Below are 16,096 nucleotides of genomic sequence, written 5' to 3' on the forward strand. Positions count from 1 at the left end.
TGCCTCGCGCTGCGCGAAGCACTGCTGCGCAGTGCAACGTTAGGCGCGGGACCTAAAAAGGACTCTCTTTAAAGGATTTACCTTCCCCTACAACGCTCACCACGCACACATGGATGTGCCTGTTGTCACTGCAGTCCGGAAAAAAAACCAGGACCGCCTGTGCCAGGGCACAAAACAGAGCACGATAGAGACCCGATTCGAGGCCCCCTTTAAAAAACTGCCGGTACTCAGACCTCCTTAGAACTAGCGCTTGAAATAAAAAACGGCGTGCAGGGTACGTGCCCATTGAGCCCTAGGCCTCTTAATATAACCACAGTGTGCAGCACTACAGTTCTCTTCTCCCATACCCGTTTAGCGTACGTGTAATGGTGTGGCAAATGGGGAGGAGCACTGGACTTGATGTGAGGACAAAAACTCCGCCCAGTACTCAAAGAGAAGAGCAGCAGGCTGTGCTCGTGAAGCAGTGACGGCACATTGCCCGAGCGCACTGCCATAGGCCACGCCTAGAGAGTATTGGGCTACTCTGCTACTGGTCATAAACCATGTCAATGGGGCACTAGGGCATAATTCACAGAGGTGGCAAATGTCATGCTTTGCGCCCAGAGCGTACTGGGGTCTAAAGTAATGGCACCGCATTAGGCCATGCCCAAAGGTGCTGCGGGGACGGTTGGCAAGGGAAGAGCTGCAAGACATGCCATGTGCTTCCTCAGTACAGCTGCGACCTGGCCAGAGCTCCTGCTGGGGGCGAGCGTACTGGGCAGCTCCGCCATGTGCACAGAACATACGAGGTAAGGGCTGTGAACAGAGGGCACTGAAGAGAGGAGAAATTGGCACACAGCTCAGCCACCTCTGTGCACAGTGAATGCTGGACTGGATTCAGTGCCGAAGGCCACAATAGATGCACTCTGGCTACAGCAACAGGCTGCACTATGCCAGTACGGGAGATGGTGTTCAGAATAAGTCAGGCCCTTTCCAAGTACCCATTCTCTAGTCAAGGTCACAGGCTATGCATCCGAGCATTTAGGGTCGGTGTACTGGGCAGACCCGGTAGAAAAGAACATTTCCTGTGAATAACACCCACTGGGAACAGCTGGAAGCCATGCCTGAAAGCTGGGGCAATATGCATACAACAGGGCCATGTTTATTGGCTGCTGAGCTCGGTCACAGGTCGTACAGAATGAGAAGTGGGGCAAGGACACTGTGTCTCCCTTAAAGGCTGAGTCTACCACCTAGTGAGGACAGGAGCTACAATGTATTATTTCATTTATTTCATATTGATACGCTCATCCAGGTCCACGTCAGCAGCAGGCTGGACTACAGAAACACCCTTTACGCGAGAGCCCCGGCCAAACTGCTGAACCGACTGCAACGCAAGCAGAACGCCTCTGCCCGCCTGATCCTCGACATCCCTCGACTCAGCCACATCACACCCCACCTGAGAGACCTGCGCTGGCTGCCCATCAGCAAGAGGATCACCTTCAAACTCCGCACTCATGCACACTAGGCACTCCAAAACACCGGACTAGCACACCTCAACGGACGACTCACCTTCTACAGCCCGAACCGCCAGCTCCGCTCCGCCGACCGCGCCGTCGATACCGTTCCCCGCATCCAAAGAGCAACTGCCGGCGGCAGATCGTTCTCCTACCTCCCCGCCAAGACCTGGAACACCCTCGCCATCCTCCTACGGCACACCCAAGACCTACTTACCTTCAGGAGGCTACTCAAGACCTGGTTCTTCGAGCAGTAGCAGCAGCACCCCCTCACCCCCTAGCGCCTTGTGACCCTCAGGGGTAAGTTTTTGATTGATTAATTGATATAAAAAACACAACTCCCATATTTATTGAGGATTATATAACTCACAATTAATTTTTCATATACAAATAACTTTCTGCCGTGAATTACCGTTTACATCCATTGGGAGGCCTACAGATTAGTTTGTCAGATTTCCATCTCTCCAGCTGATCAGTCTATGCATGACGATCCATATAAATACTGAAAACAGCTAAACACATTGCCCAGCTTCATCACAGATTTGTAAACAATATTAAATAAATCACAAACATTCTTAAGCAAAGACAACTCTTTTTAACTACATTTTGCAAAAAGCAGGGGCAAAACCTTTTATTTCTTCATGCAAAACCTGCATTTGGGCACCAGACAACAGCTTGCCTAACAATCCATCTTCTGACTAACAGAATGCAATCCTTTTTATGAAGACAGTAACAATTTTTGACGTACTGTGTTATCACTGTCAATAAACACAGAAAATAGGCACTGGTCCGTTCGCCCATGTGAGCCTCTGACAACCTCCCCCACCTTCTCCACATTTTTGCATAATTGTAACTATCTTGTTGTTTGCTTTAGCAATCTGAGAAGAGCAGGTGGATACAGCTGTTCAAAAACTGTGGCCATCTTTGGCTAGTACTGTTTAATTATATTGCAATTCTCGTGTTATATTCAAAATACAGTAATATAAAGCCGTATCCATATTCCATTTCCTTACTTCAGATCATGACCATTGGAATTATGCGATTCTGTGGCCGTGGTGTTTTCTTTGTACTTATGGATTCGTTCCATTTGCCACATAATATATTTTGTGCTGCACACTTTGCAGATTTTAACAAAAAACCGTTTCTGTCTGAAATGGATCAAAAGTTACTAAAATTGCTGCCACACGTTGCAGCACAGAGGAAAGCCCTTAAGAAAGGTTAACAAGTCACCTTAACGTTATTTATTGTTTTATGTAGGTGTTAGACTGATACTAACGATGTGAAACATTTGCCCAGATTGTGCTAATGTGTAAAAAAGAATTATTAATGCCTCTAAATGTGAAACTTTTGGTCTCATCATTTGCCTTTTCTTGCTGCATGATTTAGTCCTCCCCTGCCTCATAATTCCAGTAGCCCTCCTCTACATCCAGTAACTGACACATCTATGACCCTGGGTGTCTAACACATGTCTACGAGACCAGAGTAAAAAACATCTTCATCCATTCTCCAAGCTAAGCTTTTTAAGGTGCGGACTTTATAAAGGTAAACTGCCATTTTGCAGCACTGGAGGTGTAACTAAATTAGTTAGATGAGGGGCAGCTTTCTCCCTCAGAACACAAGTCTTAAAAGACGGCATAATATATGTATATACACATTGGTGTTGTGACGCACTATAAGAAGACTACTGATAGTCCCTCATTGCAGCATTATATAAATATGTGTGTGCCTTGCTTCCTGTATAATTTTAAAGTTCATTCACAATAGAACCATATTCTATCATTCTGGAGCTAACATTTCCGTGCTGGCCGGACATATGTACCCATAGAATGAGCAGCACTTTGATAGAACTGAAGCTGGAGGGAACAGTGGTACGAATTAGGAATTTCAGGGGTAACATGTTGGTACTGGAAAATGTAGGCAGTGCCGCTCAGATGCGGGCTGCTGCTCTAGCAAGTAAAGTTAAGAGGACGTTCAAAGGAGATTGAGAGGAGTTAGGGTGCCACATTTTCATTGATGATTAGCAGTGTTGCAAATTATGAAACAGGTGTATGCTGTTAAAGCTTGGTATTTCGGTGGCGGGGGTACCAATATCTAGTATTAGAGGATTGGAATCCTGGTACGGGAAAGAAGTGTAGTGACAAGACGACAAGATTTGGTTCGGTAGGTCAGAATGTCAAAGTCTGCCCTGGGGATCACTGTGTCACAGTCTCCTAGGAGACAGAGTACTTGGATCTGATATGGGGGTAGTGTTTTAGGGTCTGATATGAGGTGGAGGATGCAGCAACAAAACCTTTTTAAGGGCTCAAAGGTTTGGCATGGGGTAAAGGATCGGGTACTAAGTGTTGCTCTTATGGTGGGAGTCGAAACCCCAAGATCTGCCAGGAAGCAGGGACAATTATGCTTTAGGGGGTCACACTGTAAACAAGTAACCAAGGTGCCTGGCTCAAGTAAGGAGGTGTGCTGACACGATAATATGGTGCTGGTCAGAGTACCAGGGGATGGTACAGTGTGGAACATGTCCAGGCGTTATTGTGCAAAATGGAGGGTGGCAATATCAGGTTACTGGTGTAAAGGTGCCATGCGCTTGAATGGGAAAAGGTTCCCGTCTCAGCTCTTCGCAGTACAGGATGCCAGGCTCGGGTATTGGTGTTAGTGTAGTAGTCTCTGTAATTGAGTATGACAGTGTGCTAGATTCTGGTATCAGTGTCAGAGGGCAGGTACTGGTATGGGAGTGCCATCCTTTGTATGGAGATGTATGCGTGCCTTTAAGTAAGACTTGGTGTGGGGTTCTGAGGCCACAGTAGGAAAGTTTGGGGCTGACAGGCAGTGTAAAGAAGGTGACAAAGAGTCAAGGTGGCATGCTGTGGTACTCTAGGGTCTTATTTCCAGGCTTTGGGCTGAAAATGTTAGGGTTCCAGGATCTGGCAAGAAGCAATAAATAAAATAAGTGTGTCAGGGTCTTGTATGGGATGCCAAAGTATCACTCACGCTCTGGTCGAAAATCCCAGGCTTTTGCACTGTGTGGTATCCGACTGTTACGGTTAGCAACGGTATTCGGGGACTCGAAGGAGGTCAAATGCCAGGCTTTTGTTTCTCCACTGAGGACACCATCCGTCTGATGAACTCTATCCACTCAGGATCCCCCACAGACCCATGCCCTCACCACATCTTTAACAAAGCAGACTCCATTATAGCACCGCACCTCCAAGACGTCATCAACTGCTCCCTCAACTCCGCAACCTTCCCGGAAAGCTGGAAACATGCCGAACTCAGCGCCCTTCTGAAGAAACCCACAGCTGACCCCACCGAACTCAAAAACTACCGCCCTATCTCGCTCCTTCCATTCCCGGCCAAAGTCATTGAGAAAGCGGTCAACAACCAGCTCGCCGCCTTCCTCGAAACCAACAAATCCCTCGACTCCTCACAGTCCGGCTTCCGAGCCAAACACAGCACTGAAACCGCCCTCATCGCAGCAACAGACGACATTCGAACTCTACTGGACAATGGAGACACAGTCGCCCTCATCCTCCTCGACATCTCCGCAGCCTTCGACACAGTCTGTCATAGCACCCTTTTACAGCGCCTCAGAAACGTCGGAATCCAAGGAAAAGCACTGGAATGGATCACCTCGTTCCTCACCGGAAGAACCCAGAGAGTCCGCCTTCCACCATTCAAGTCAGAGGCCACTGAAGTCATCTGCGGCGTACCACAAGGATCTTCACTCAGCCCCACCCTCTTCAACGTATACATGAGCCCCCTCGCGGGCATCGCACGCCAACACAACCTCAACATCATCTCCTACGCCGATGACACTCAACTGATCCTATCACTCACTAGAGACCCTAACACTGCCAAAACCAACCTACATGAAGGAATGAAAGAAGTAGCCGAATGGATGAAGCACAGCCGTCTGAAACTGAACTCAGACAAAACAGAAGTCCTCATCCTAGGCACCTCCCCCTCTGCCTGGGATGACTCTTGGTGGCCAGAAGCCCTCGGAAAAGCACCCATCCCGACGGACCACGCACGGAACCTGGGCGTCATCCTGGATTCCTCACTATCGATGAACAGACAAGTCAACGCCGTTTCTTCATCTTGCTTTAACATTCTTCGCATGCACAAAAAAACATTTCGCTGGATCCCCACCGAAACTAGAAAAACGGTCACCCACGCATTGTTCACGAGCCACCTGGACTACGGAAACACCCTATACGCCGGTACCACCGCAAAACTCCAGAAAAAACTCCAACGCATCCAGAACGCTTCAGCCAGGCTCCTATTAGACATCCCGCGTAAAGAGCACATCTCTGGTCACCTGAAAAACCTCCACTGGCTCCCCGTCAATAAGAGGATTACTTTCCGCCTACTGACCCACGCACACAAAGCACTATACGAACTTGAACCCGATTGCCTCAACACACGACTGTCCTTTTACACCCCCTCCCGCCAGCTACGATCCTCCAACCAAGCCCTTGCCACTATACCTCGCATCAACAAAACCACCATGGGAGGTAGATCCTTCTCCTACCTGGCAGCTAAAACCTGGAACTCACTTCCCACTCACCTTCGCCTTACTCAGAACCACCTCACATTCAGAAAGCAACTTAAAACGTGGATATTCGACAAGTAATTCCCCACCCTCCTTCAAGCGCCTTGAGACCCTCTGGGTATGTAGCGCGCTATATAAATCTCTTGACTTGACTTGACTTGACTTGGAATCAGAATTTCATCATCTGGTATAGTTGGCAAGGCATGGTTGTGGAACACAGATCACGGTGACAGTGGTAGGGAGAGCAGGATCTACATCTCTGGAAAATGGGGGCCTTAGCTCAGAATTTGGCAGTGGTAGCAGGTTGTTTGATTGTGGTTATGGATGACGGAGTCATTGTGTCTTTCCTGGGATTGGGGACTTCATGGTGCTCTCTCTTGTACATTTTTATAGTATGTGGAAATCCTTGGGCCTTATCATATGGGGATGATAGAGAGTGAGGAAAGATGCATTAAACTGCTGGTAAGGGTTGTTAAGGGTCCTAGGAAAAAGAGGCTAGAAAGCATTCAACTGCTATGGGGCAGTCCGAGTGAGGCTGGCAGTTGAGGGTGTAGACTCAGATAATGTTGGGCCAGACTCTGTTATGGACAGTTTCAAAGGGCAGGGTTCTGGCACTAAGATGTCATGCTCTGGGTGCCTGGCCTTGGTATGGGTGAGTGAAGCCGACTCGCTCTGTAATGGGCCAGGGTGACTGGCCCTGGTACGAGGCTCCCACAGTGACATACTCTGGTTGATGGTTGTCTGTAGGGCAGGCTGACGCGCGGCTGTGTGGTGTTCCTGTCTCTGGTTCTAGTAGGGATATGGGCAGCGTGCCTGGATCTGCTGAGTTTCACTCTGCCAGCTCAGGGAACGGGTGCCAGGCTCTGGTTTGAGCAAGTGAGGCTGTAACATTTCTGGTACGTCAGGACCCCATAACCGGATATGAGGGTGACAGGGCTCCCAGCCCAGATATGAATGACTCTCCGGCCTCATACGCTGTACTTCTATACAACCCACAGGTTCGACTGTTCCCGTCCAGCTTCCCCAGGTGCTCAGCCTAGATGGAGCAGTGTCCGCCGCTTTTCTCCCAGCCTGTCACCGGACACATCATAAACAAACGGCCTCCTCTTACCGTGGTCCTGTCATCTCCCGGTCCTGCGCCTTCCCTCGCCTCCGCCTCTGCCCGTCCCTCGGTCCCCAGCTCCGAGCCGCTGTCTCCGCTGCCGTGCCAGCGTTGAGCAGTGACAGGCCCAGGCAGCACCAGCGGAGCGCCGAGAGCGCGAGCAAGGCAGTCATCGATGTGCACATCGGTCCGCAATTAGCCGTCCTCTTAAAGGGACCTGCGGCACCTGCCAACAGTGGTGGGAGAAAAGTACTTTACCACTACGTTAACGTTGCCCCTAGATCTTTCCGTTAAGTAACGAAGTAGACGGGAATATATATAGCAGTACGTTCGCACTTCAGATCAACCTGATGTAACTTAGCGTTTGCTTTTGTAATTTGTTCACTTGTAATGTTCCCATGTATCAGTTCTGTTTCTATTGTGAAGCGCTCTGACACCTTCGGGTAAAGTCCGCGCTATATAAAAACGCATAAATAAATAAATAATAAATAACCTTTCAACCCTAGTAGTGGAACTCCGGATTAGACGTTACAACTGGTTTCTATGACTTGTTCCCGTCACGGGGGGCCGGAGGGCGTGGGGGTCGGAGAGGTACTGTCCCTGGTGTAGCAGTTGCCAGGGCACCAGGTCTAGGGTTATTGTGCGGGCCCTACACTGCATCATAATTGTCACTCCTAATAAGTAAGAATCACACACCTAGTGGTTTGTTCACCTCACGCAAGACGGAATCTCACACAGGGCACACATACATACATGCCAACATTTTAGAATAGGAAAGTGAGACATTTAAAAAAAAAAAAGTACTGGTAGAATCAATTTTTCCCATTGACTTCTATTAAAAGAGAGACAATTTCAGGCAGGAGACAGCCAAAATAAAGCCATTTTTGTCTTAAAAACTGGGAGCCTCCCGCTTCAATTGGGTCTATTAGCATGTATGGACACAAGACCTAAGAAAGAAGTGTGGGGGATTAACCAACTTTGTCAGTATGCAAACGAAATCATAGCCTGTGACATCATAGGAAATTACATCAGATCTTACGATATTTAACAAATGAAAGCTGATCACTATTGATCAAGCCTGTGACTTGAGTTCCCTGTCTGAATAAATTAACAGCCCAAATATGGAGGTGGTTTGGTATCTGATTAACTTCAGTAGACGTGCCACTAAATTCTACAATCTAGGCATACAAAACTTGGCAATTGTGCAAAGCAAACGTTGGGGGTCAAAGAATTTTACATTCTCTGTGAAATATTTATTTTGTATTTTTCTCTGCATTCACTATGCTGTATGTATTCCCCTCCTATTCCCTATAATCTGCAGGTACGGTGCATCTTAAAGATGGAATGGAGTCTCCATGCCCTGATGAATTTGCCAAAAAGTGAAGTGACAATGAAACATGTCAGCTTAAAAAGTTCTAAATGTGGTATTGTAGTGAGCGCTCTAGCGTTGCACGTCACGTAGCTACGTGACGTGCGGTGACGTAGGAAGGCAGCGCGCGCAGCGTAGGCATAAGCGCGCGAGCCGGCTGGGCAGAGGACGTGCTCGGCGCTCCTTGTACGATAACTTGAATAAAGAAGGCTTAACTGCAACCTGGCTCCGACAGTTATTGGGGGAAGAGAGCACCTCTCTACAGTGGCGACGAGGGTGGGATCAGCGGCCCACGACCCCCCACGACACAGATCACACGACGAGCCGAAGTAACGGAGCGGAGTCACGGAGCGGAGCGCGAAGAGGGCCCGAGGGAACACACAGTGACCACACCCTGACCCGGGCACCACAAGGAGCGTAGCAGAGCTAACAAGCGCACAATAAAAGCGCACAGCAGACGCGCAGTGAGCAACCTACCTGGAGCTGCGACGCACATCGCGCCAGAAGCTAGCCACGACCACGGCCCACAAGGAACCGCACTGGCTACCCCACCTGAGCGGGAAGGGGCTGAAAGGAATAGCCCCCCACCCCTAGTCAGCGGGGAAGAATGAAACAGCGCGCCGGGGAGCCCGAGAGGCCAGGAAAGTGCACCGCCCACATCCAAGGGCGAGAAGATGAGCGCGCAGGCGGGGTTCGCGATGGCGCCAGTCCAGTTCCTTCCCAGACCAGGGGAACCCCTCATGAAATGGGAGGACTGGAAAGAATATATAGACAATTTTATAGAAGTGCTAGAAGATGAAAGTGAAGAGAAATTCAAGCCACCGAGAAAGAAACGCATCTTACTGTTAAACCTGGGCCCGGAAGGTCTGAGGATCTACAAAAGCCTGGTTCCTAGAAAGAGAGAAGCGACAGACGACGACGTGTACGCACATGCAATGGAAGACCTGGATGAACACTTCAAACCATCGATATGTGTCTCAGTGGACAGGTTTAACTTCCAGCAAAGAAAGCAACAACCAGGAGAGACGGTGGAAGAGTACGTGGCGGCGCTGAGGAAGCTAGCGTCCTCATGCAGGTATGCAAACTGGGAAAGCGAATTCATAAAGGACCAAGTGGTGATGCACACCACGTGCACGAACGTGCAGGACAAGCTATGGGCCGCAGGCGACACCTCACTCAAAGATGTACTAGTAATAGTCAAGAGGGCCGAACTAGCGCGAAGGTGCGCAGCAGCCACGAAGAAAGAAACCGCGCCCAGCGGCGTAGTGAACAAAGTAGACAACGAAGAGCACCACAGAGACCACCAGACACGGAAACCGTCGGAGAAGGGTCCAAGCAGATGGCCAAACACCCCTGGCCCCGCTGGTAAATCAGCGGGAAGTAACAAAAAGTCATGCTACAGGTGCGGAAGCTGGTCACACGAGGCGCACGACCGGAAGTGTCCCGCATTTCGCGCCAAATGCTTGTTTTGCGGGATTGTCGGCCATTATGAGAAAGTGTGTAGGAAGAAAGCAGCCAAGAATGCAGTGAAGTATGTTGGCCAAGAAGGGGAGGAACTAGAAGAAGTGGCAGAAGAAGAAGTGGTGACCGTGCTCTGCATCTATGACGAGATCATGAGTGTGGATGGGCAAGTCCTAGGTATCGATGGGAGAAGAACGATGAAACCCATCCTGGAGATGACAATAGGGGGCGTTGAAATCCAAGTGGTGGCAGACACAGGGTCACCCTACACCATCATCCAAAGAACAGTATGGGAGGAGAAGTTTGCTCCACGACTGGGCCCTGAATTGGAAAGACTGGACATCCGTCCCGTCACATACAACGGAGATCGCATACCCATGGCCGGATACAGGAAGCTGAACTTCGAGTTCAGGGGGAGATTAGCATGGTGCAAGCTATACGTCTCAGAGAAAGGCCCTTCAGTCCTAGGCTGGCTCGACCAGGGAGACTTAGGCATCAAATTAGACCCAGGAGGCAAGGAGCAAATCCTGTTAACGAAGCAAGAGGGTGGACCGGACACGGACAAATGGAGAAAATACTTTCCAACTGTCTTCGGGGGCACAGTGGGGAAACTAGACAGATTGGCACACAGGATCATCCTCAAAGAGGGAGCAGTACCAGTGGCCCATAAGGTGAGAAACATCCCATTGGCTGTGAGGGATGACGTGAAAGTCGAGCTGCAAGAGCTAGAAAAAAAAGGGATCTTCGAGCCCATCACTTGCGCTGAATGGCTGGCGCCATTGGTGGTGATGAAGAAACCCAGTGGCAAGGTCCGTCTGTGCGTTGACGTGCTTGAATTGAATAAGAACATCGTGGTAGAAAGGTTCCCCCTACCCCGCATAGAGGAGATGTTGGCCTGCACAAGGGGCATCCAGTGGTATTCCACCATAGACTTAACATCAGTGTATCACCAAATTGCATTACACCCGGAGAGTCACAAACTGAAGTCGTTCATTACCCCCTTCGGGTGCTACCAATTCCGCCGCATGCCGTTCGGGCTAGCCTCAGCGACAGCGGTGTTTCAAAAACTCATGCATCAGTTGTTCAAGGACAGGCCTGGGGTCCAATACTTCCAGGACGACATCTTAGTGATGGGGCGCAACAGGTCTGACCATCATAAGAAACTTAGCGATGTATTGGGAATCCTGGAAAAGAAGGGCCTCACGGCAGAATGGACCAAGTGCCGAATAGGAATGGAAAAGGTAACGTACCGTGGGCATGAGATAAGCACGCAAGGGGTAACCCCTAAGGCGGAAAATGTGAAAGCGATCTGCGACGCGCCCCCACCGTCCAGCAAGGAGGAAGTCCGATCATTCTTAGGGATGGCAGAGTACTACGGGAAGTTTATACAACACTTCGCCTCAAAGACCCACCACATGAGGCTTCTCACAAGAGACAACAGTGAGTTCCGGTGGTCGGATGAAGCTCAGCAAGAATTCGAAAAAGTGAAAAAGGAGGTAGCAGGAGCCGTTCCACAGCAAGGATTTGACCCTCAAGGAAACACAGTGCTCACAACGGACGCCAGCAACAAGGGACTGGGAGCAGTCCTTATGCAAGACCGCGGCCACGGGAGATTAGAAACGATAAGCTTCGCATCCCGCACCCTGAGCGACACCGAGAAGAAATATAGCGTGATCGAGAAGGAGATGCTGGCGGTAGTGTGGGCCATGTCTCGGTTCAGACAATTTCTGTGGGGCACCAGATTCAGGTTGAGGACTGACCACAAGCCCCTGCTCAAGGTACTCACATCAAGCGGACATGCGGATGCAACGCGAAGGATCTCCAAGATGTCACTCAAACTAATGGAGTTCCGATATGATGTGGAGCACATTCCCGGAAATAAGAACAAGGTGGCGGACTACCTAAGCAGGGCAGCAGCAAAGGAATCCAGCACAGAACGCAACGAGGGAACGGAAGAGTGGGTCGCACTCACAGAAGATCAAGAAACAACCATAAGCAGACAAGAATGGAAACAAGCATATGAAGAAGACCGGCTTCTGGAAGAAGTAAAATACTATATAGTAAGGGGTTGGCCCGACAAAAACAGAACAGGGCGAGAACTCATCCCGTACTTTGAAGTGAGAGAGGAACTATCGACTGACGATCAGGGCATATTCATATTCAGGGGTGAGAGAGTCATACCACCCAAAAAAATGATCCCCAAGTTGATGGACATGTTGCATGAAGGGCATCTAGGTGCTGGAAAGCTGAAACTGAGGGCCAAGCAGAACTATTGGTGGCCGGGAATGGATATAAGGGCGGAGAGACATGTCAGGGAGTGCCCGAGGTGCCAAGGTGCAGACAAAACACTCAAACCTTTGCGCCCAGCCCTGGGGAAATTCGATCCTCCGAAGAATCCGTGGGAGGAGCTGTCTATAGACATTTTGGGTCCAGTCTTAAATGCACAAGGGATACAGAAATACATCTGTGTCATGGTGGACCGATATTCCAAATGGCCGGAATTGAGGATTGAAGAAACAATGGACACAGAGACAATAGTGAGTTTCATGGCCGAGACTTTTGTGAGGGAGGGCATCCCAAAGAATGTCCTCAGTGACAATGGCCCCCAATTCCGATCTGAAAAATGGTCCCAATTCCTGCAGAGGAACGGCATCACAGCAAAACATACGTCCATATACCATCCAGCTGGAAATGGGTTGGTGGAACGCTTTAATAGAGTGGTGATGGGTTCGATACAAGCGGCCATCTCAGACAATAAAGACTGGGAAGCAGAAGTTTGGCACATGGTGTGGGCATATAGGATAACACCCACGAACACTGGCTATAGTCCATTCCAGATTCTCAGAGGCCGTGAGCCTTTCACCCAGGACAACAGAGTATGGAAGGAAAGGATAATCAAGAGCGAGTGGTCATCGGCTGTGGTGCAGGCTAACCTAGAAAAAGCCCAATCAGTGTACACCAAACACTACGATGCGCGGAGAAACGTGAAGAACACAGCATTGGAGAAAGGAGAATGGGTGAGAGTAAAGCTGGCCACGTTACAAAAAAAGGGAGAAAGCAAGTACAGCAAGCCCCTGCAGGTGGTGGAAGTAAGAGGTAGAGCGGCCCTACTGAGCGATGGAAATGTGTGGTCGCAAGACCGCATGGCCAGATGCAACAAAATACTCTGCTGGAGTGACAACGGAACAGATGGTGGAAGTGAGGACAGAAGGGAGACCCCCCGTGATTATGGGGGAGAGGACCTGGATATTGGAGAGGCACAACAAGAGGACGATGGTGCAAGTGGGGACCAGCTGAGCGAAGAGGATAGGAGCAGAGGTGAGGCTAGTGCGGCTGCGCTAGGAGGTGGCAACGGAAGCGAAGCAACAACTGCCACGACCCCGGTAAGACTGACCAGAAGGGGAAGGGCGGTGGTGCAACCTGCGAGATTCAGAGACTACGACATGAGTCAAGACTTGTACATATAGTTCATTGGGAAAAAGGGGAGATATGTAGTGAGCGCTCTAGCGTTGCACGTCACGTAGCTACGTGACGTGCGGTGACGTAGGAAGGCAGCGCGCGCAGCGTAGGCATAAGCGCGCGAGCCGGCTGGGCAGAGGACGTGCTCGGCGCTCCTTGTACGATAACTTGAATAAAGAAGGCTTAACAGCAACCTGGCTCCGACAGTTATTGGGGGAAGAGAGCACCTCTCTACAGGTATGATTTTTAATCATGACTGCGGGTACTACAATTTAAAGACGGATGCAGTGTGCCTTTTTGTAACTCATTTTTAACTCTTTGGTACTTGTGAGGAAGAAGCTCTCCTTCCTTTTCGGGAATCCATAGGGAACACATATTTTTAGATGTGCACCACACATAACTAGTAGTCTTTAGGTTACACACATATATTCTTCCACACAAGTTTTCGGTGTTGGTTCCATTCCCTTTCTTTAGTAAAGTGTTGATAATGAGAGAATGAGCAAATTGACGAGAACCTGCCAATCGCTCCTTGGTGGCTGCTTATGTGACAAACTTTGTAAACACAATTATTTTTACTTTTCTTACATGTGTAAGATTTACCAGGTTTTATGGGACCTTCTTTAATCTTTTTAAAGATAACAGACATATGTGCTGATTCATAAGTAGGTACTAAAACATCCCTCACCAAAAGGAAGAAGTGTGGGGGGCAAAAAAAAACCTTGAATTGATGTGTAATGTGCAAAAAGGGCGTTTTGTATATGGTATTTATACTGATTGGAGGGTACCCTTATGGCCTTTTTTTCCCTCTGAAGCTCCTCTTTGTTGAATAATATTAAACTTGGTACCAAAAACAAAGCACACTTCATGTACTGCACTAAAATGCTAGAAACTATAATTGTGAATATTATAACTAGAACATTTATTAACTTACCAAACATACCGCCATTATATACACTGACAATTTTAGCACACTTTGACCGTTAATATAAAAATGCAAGTTGCACACTGCATTTGGTATTCTGGCCATGGTAAACAATATTCCCTAAGAAAGATACAGGTGTTAATGGATATATTGCACATATATTCATTCAGACATTATGGGCCATGCTATATTTTCACAGAATGTTTAAACATAAGAATGAATAATTAGTAAGACCTTTTAGTTCACTGAATCCCTAACACGTGGGTAACAAAATGACTTTAAAAAATCCATTCATCTGGTATCTTTTCTTGGGATTGGCAGGAGGATCTGTCTTCCTAGACTGAGTATCATCCACATGGTAATGAACAGTAATCTATCTGTTAACATATGGCAACGATTTCCAAAGATGCATAGGATGACCCATAGGAGCTATGAACGTAAATGAAGAAAGACATGCAAGGCCAAGACAGTTTTGCATGGGTGACATTTCAATTTCATGGTGCTGAAAACTCTTTTGCAGTGACATGAAGTTACCAGTAGTGTGTTGTTTATTGCCCTCAAAACAGGTTGACGGTATTCCTTAATCTCTTTCCCACCACTGTCAATATAGTATTTGAAATATTCTGATATTACTTTATAACTAAAATAGAGTCTCCTGTAAAGGTCCATATAACATACACTACACACTATTAAAATTACTCTCATGCATTTGTTTGAGGAGCTTGCTCGGAGGGTGTTTCTGCAGCCATTGTTATAGCCAGGGTCCTTAAGTATATGGACAGCCAGCACTTGTTGAGTATACATTAGTTGCCCTGGCATGCTCTGTGGTCACATCTTCTTCAGCCTTAACCCCACATCTTATAATAGCCTATGATAAAGTAGTAAAAGAATACATGTGGAACATTTTTGCATATAATAATCAAGTAGTTGACAAAAATGTAAAACGTTGAGGGGCGGGGGTTTTAAATCCCTAAAGGCTTAAATATATAAAGTAAATAAAGTGGTGAACTGACCTTTTAGTTGTTTGTGTTAATTGTCGACTACTCCAGAGACCTATGTGTAGCATGCAGATATGTTTGAATCATAGCAAAACCACCTTAAACTTTCACCATTGTAAAACATTGATTTAATTAGAACTGCAGAGTTTAAGTAGGAACATCCAAAGTTATGAGGTAGGTGCATTGCACCTTCTCCTCTCCAACTGGATGAACTATTGTGAGGATGCAAATATTTGGAAGAGTAAGCAAAGTTTTTAAAAGGGGCGATTAACATGGATACTCGTTGCTGAAAGGAAACAGTTGAAATTAAATCGACAGTGACCTCTCACTGACAACTGAGCATTAGCAACCAAGCATTATCTCTTTTTAGGGCTCGCGCCCTGTGTTGCACTGCGCAGCAGTGCTCGCGCTGGCGAGAGCCCTTTTGTCCGGGGTTTGAAAATGGACCCTGGAATCACATCCGCTTGTGCGTGTGCTTTTCCTGTTGGGTTCCGCTATCGGACTTTGCGTGCGTGTTTTTTGTAACAGAGCACGCAATAGGCCAAAGGCGGGCGCATTGCTCCACCCACGGCCTATTTGTGTCTGTTACGTGCACAAAAGCCCATATGTTTTTAATTATCGTGCCCAGACATGGACACGATAATTGAAAAGATATGCTTGCAGTGGCACGCGCGCGCACCACTCGCAGGTGTGTTTTAACTGCGACGGATTTATCGCACCGCTTCTAATTCCTCTAGTCAAAA

At 48.2% G+C, this 16,096-nt stretch overlaps 1 protein-coding gene across 2 annotated transcripts in view; it reads right to left on the reverse strand.

The window, feature by feature from the left end:
• The window catches only part of TEX2 (testis expressed 2), a 716,722-nt gene extending 709,399 nt beyond the window's left edge, over positions 1–7,323 (reverse strand). The window contains exon 1 of one of the 2 annotated variants that reach the window (XM_086930910.1): positions 7,154–7,323. The gene's annotated coding sequence lies outside the window, so the exon portion shown is untranslated. The remainder of the gene's footprint in view (positions 1–7,153) is intronic. The other variant, XM_086930912.1, reaches the window with a different exon arrangement.
• Positions 7,324–16,096: the final 8,773 nt, after the last annotated feature.

Source organism: Lissotriton vulgaris, chromosome 7 (assembly GCF_964263255.1).
Source record: "Lissotriton vulgaris chromosome 7, aLisVul1.2, whole genome shotgun sequence".
In the NCBI taxonomy this organism is placed as follows: domain Eukaryota; kingdom Metazoa; phylum Chordata; class Amphibia; order Caudata; family Salamandridae; genus Lissotriton; species Lissotriton vulgaris.